The 3,713-nt window shown below is 41.5% G+C and overlaps 1 long non-coding RNA gene across 1 annotated transcript; it reads right to left on the bottom strand.

The window, feature by feature from the left end:
- Nucleotides 1-1,453: 1,453 nt before the first annotated feature.
- On the bottom strand, nt 1,454-3,472 carry LOC142689497 (uncharacterized). Its single transcript, XR_012858365.1, has 3 exons — nt 3,391-3,472; nt 2,985-3,065; nt 1,454-1,528 (listed from the first exon to the last, which is right to left on the bottom strand). It is a non-coding gene; the product is annotated as an uncharacterized LOC142689497 (long non-coding RNA).
- Between the last annotated feature and the right edge of the window lie 241 nt (nt 3,473-3,713).

Raw genomic sequence — 3,713 nt, 5'->3', positions numbered from 1 at the left:
GTAAAATAAAGTCTTCACCTGGGTCCTCTGTGCGCCGCATGTTAATACAAAGATGTTGTAAATCCTTGACACATTGTTGGCAATAGGCAAGAGATGAGCTTTGGGGTGAACTCAACGAGCGAGCTCCTCTGCCGAGATAAGGGTGTGCAAGGAACAGAGGGAGACCTAGTTGTGTCATCATCATGTTTCAGGTGTTATTTTCTCGCCCACTAGCCCATAGTGTTTGGAAATGACAGGCATAGAAGATGACGCCGGGCTGTAAAAAAAAACAAAATTACATGGATATTAGATTTATAAAAAAAATCCCAATATATCAAACTATTCAACAACGTTAGGTTTCCAGGATGTAATCCGTTATATTACCGCTGCCTGTTGTCTCCTGCGCCATTTTTCCATCTTCCACGTGTTTTAAAGTGGATCCGTGATCTGATCTATTCCCTCCATATCAGGGAATTCATCCGCTCCTTGAAACCACTCCATGATGTAACTGAGAGGTTCGATAAGGCTGGCGTCAAGAAGAAAGACAGCCATCCAATATCCAAGGAATAGAAAGAGCTTGGTCCATAAGCTGTCATAGGGAGGCCCAAAATTATAGGACTCCAGATTCTGCAACAAATAAGGAAACGGTTATTAAAGTATTATTGACCTTATACAAGTGAATGAATCTTATATTTATATTACAAAAAGAAACGAGGAGTATTAAAAACGGTTATAGGAGGAGACTTCAGCCCTTCCCTCTATATTACTGTGTGCTTGATTGACAACAGATTTCCCAGGCAGCAGAGGTGGGGGGAGGGGTGAGTGGGCACATAGGAGATTGTGCCCACTAATAACAATCAGGGGCGGACAGAGACAGCAAGGCTTTTATGTAACAGCTAGTTTGTTAAGAGTGAGGTGATGGACATAAAGCCTCTTTCTAGAAAGATCTTCAGGGGCGCAGCTATAGTGGGGTGCGGAGGTAGCAGTGGCACCAAGGACCATGGAACCTGGTTCCCAAAAGGGCTCTCTGGCCCATACATAGACACCAGAATGGCACATGGGAGGGTCAGGGCCCTGATAGAGGTTTTGCTTTACGTACCAGGAGCTTCAAGTTAAGGCTCTGATGTTCTTGGATGGTGCGCCAATTTATTTTGTGGATTGTAATACAACAGTAATTATGAACCATGGAAATCATTATCAATCCTTTATATGCCATAAAGTAGGCAGTGGGAAGCACTGGTCAGGCCCTCTGTTTACTGGTCCATTGTGCAGCTGCCTATATGGTACAGTGTTCCCTATAGAGCCCCAGTGCAGCTACATATATGTTACAGTATGTCCTATAGAGCCCCTATGCAGCATATATGGTCCCGTATAGTATGGTCCCTACAGAGCTCCTATGGTTCAGTATATTCACTCCTGATAACAATACAGTAATAATAATAATGATACTATAGAGGGTAAAAGTCGCACTCACTTCATGAATCCATATGAGGCTTTTCTGGAGCCAAGACACTTCTTCCTCTACAGGTGGAGCTGGTGTTGGAGTCACCTGTAGTAATATAGTTATTTTATACATTTCATTATAGTTATTTTATACATTTCATTATAGTTATTTTATACATTTCTTTGTAGTTATTTTATACATTTCATTATAGTTATTTTATCACTCTCAGTAAGTCAGTAGGAGGATTGAACTATCACCGGCTCTTATATATCTCACTGATGGATTGTAATTGAACAATTATTATCTAGTAGTCAGTAGGAAACACTGTTATTTTCTATTTAAGATGCTGGTGGGCCCCCTGTTTACAGCGCTCTGTACAGCTGCACATGTAATACAGTATGCCCCATAGAGCCCTATGCAGCAGCATATATAGTACATTATTCCCTATAGAGCCCCTATGCAGCAGCATATATGGTACAGTATGCCCCATAGAGCCCCTATGCAGCAGCATATATGGTACAGTATGTCCTATAGAGCCCTATGCAGCAGCATATATGGTACAGTATGTCCTATAGAGCCCTATGCAGCAGTATATAAGGTACAGTATGTCCTATAGAGCCCTATTCAGCAGTATATATGGTACAATAATTCCTATAGATATACTATGCAGCAGCATATATGGTACAGTATGTCCTGTAGAGCACCTATGAGGCAGCATATATGGTACAGTATCCCCTATAGAGTCCCTATGAGGCAGCATATATGGTATAGTATGTCCTATAGAGTCCATATTAGGCAGCATATATGGTACTGTATGCTCTATAATGCCCCTATGCAGCTGTATATATGGTGTAGTATGTCCTATAGAGACACTATGCAGCAGCATATATGGTACACTATGTCCTATAGAGTCCCTGTGAGGCAGCATATATAGTGCAGTATGTCCTGCAGATCTCCTATGCTGCAGCATATATGGTACAATATGGCCTATAGATCTCCTATGCAGCAGTATATTTGGTACAATATTCCCTATAGAGCCCCTATGCAGTAGTATATATGGTACAGCATGTCCTGTAGATCCCCGATACAGCAGTATATATGGTACAGTATGTCCCATAGAGCCCCTTTGCAGCAGTATATATGGTCCAGTATGTCCTGTAGATCTCCTATACAGCAGTATATAAGGTACAGTATGTCCTATAGAGCCCCTATGCAGCAGTATATATGGTACAGTATGTCCTGTAGATCTCCTATACAGCCAGTATATATGGTACAGTATGTCCTATAGAGCCCCTATGCAGCAGTATATATGGTACAGTATGTCCTGTAGATCTCCTATACAGCAGTATATATGGTCCAGTATGTCCTGTAGATCTCCTATACAGCCAGTATATATGGTACAGTATGTCCTATAGAGCCCCTATACAGCAGTATATATGGTCCAGTATGTCCTGTAGATCTCCTATACAGCAGTATATATGGTACAGTGTGTCCGCCCCTGATAACAATGCTACTGTATAATAATAAAAATGATACTACACTGAGGAAAAATGACACTTACTTGATAAATCCAGTTAAGGCTTCTCTGGAGCCAGGACACCTCTTTCTCTTTGGGTGGAGCTGGAGCTGGAGTTGGAGTCACCTGTAGGAATATAGTTATTTTTTCATTTTCATTCTCAGTAAGTCGGTAGGAGGATTGATCTCACACCTGCTGCTAAGTATCTGACTTATAAAGAAATGTTATCTATCCAAGTAATATGTCATCTGGATCTAAGTACAACTTCAGCAACAAGAACAATACAGAAAATAACACAAAACAGAAAAAAGAAAATCATCCCGTAACCAAACATCACAATCACCATTGTCCTCTGCTAAGTTCTCAGACTGATTCTTGTTAGGATTATGGATGTAAAGCAAATTACACTCCCCAATAAGAAGAATTACTATTCTGTGAATATCAGACTCACCCAAGAGATCTGTGTCTTCAGGAGGCCTAGGAAGGTCATGCAAGGTGACGCCTTGGGTGGATCGGGTGGTAGCGGAGTAACCTGCAATAAACAGAGTGAGCATTGAGGTCAGGGGAAGGTCAATGTCTGGTGGTGTTGTCATGTCATGGGCAAATCCTCTGTATGGGACCGTCACAGTGGTCGTTATGGCCAATAGTTATAAGGTGATAGGCTTCTCTAGGGAGAGGATTTACCCAAATATCCAATGGGCCATGGTGTGTTTACTTATGTTACATACGTGGTGGAAGACAATAGCCCAAGACTTAAAATGTAATTTGTATCTG

The sequence above is a fragment of the Rhinoderma darwinii genome, assembly GCF_050947455.1.
Source record: "Rhinoderma darwinii isolate aRhiDar2 chromosome 5 unlocalized genomic scaffold, aRhiDar2.hap1 SUPER_5_unloc_30, whole genome shotgun sequence".
Lineage (NCBI taxonomy): Eukaryota > Metazoa > Chordata > Amphibia > Anura > Rhinodermatidae > Rhinoderma > Rhinoderma darwinii.
Note: the sequence above shows the minus strand (reverse complement) of the source record. Positions and strands in the feature narration are given on the sequence as shown.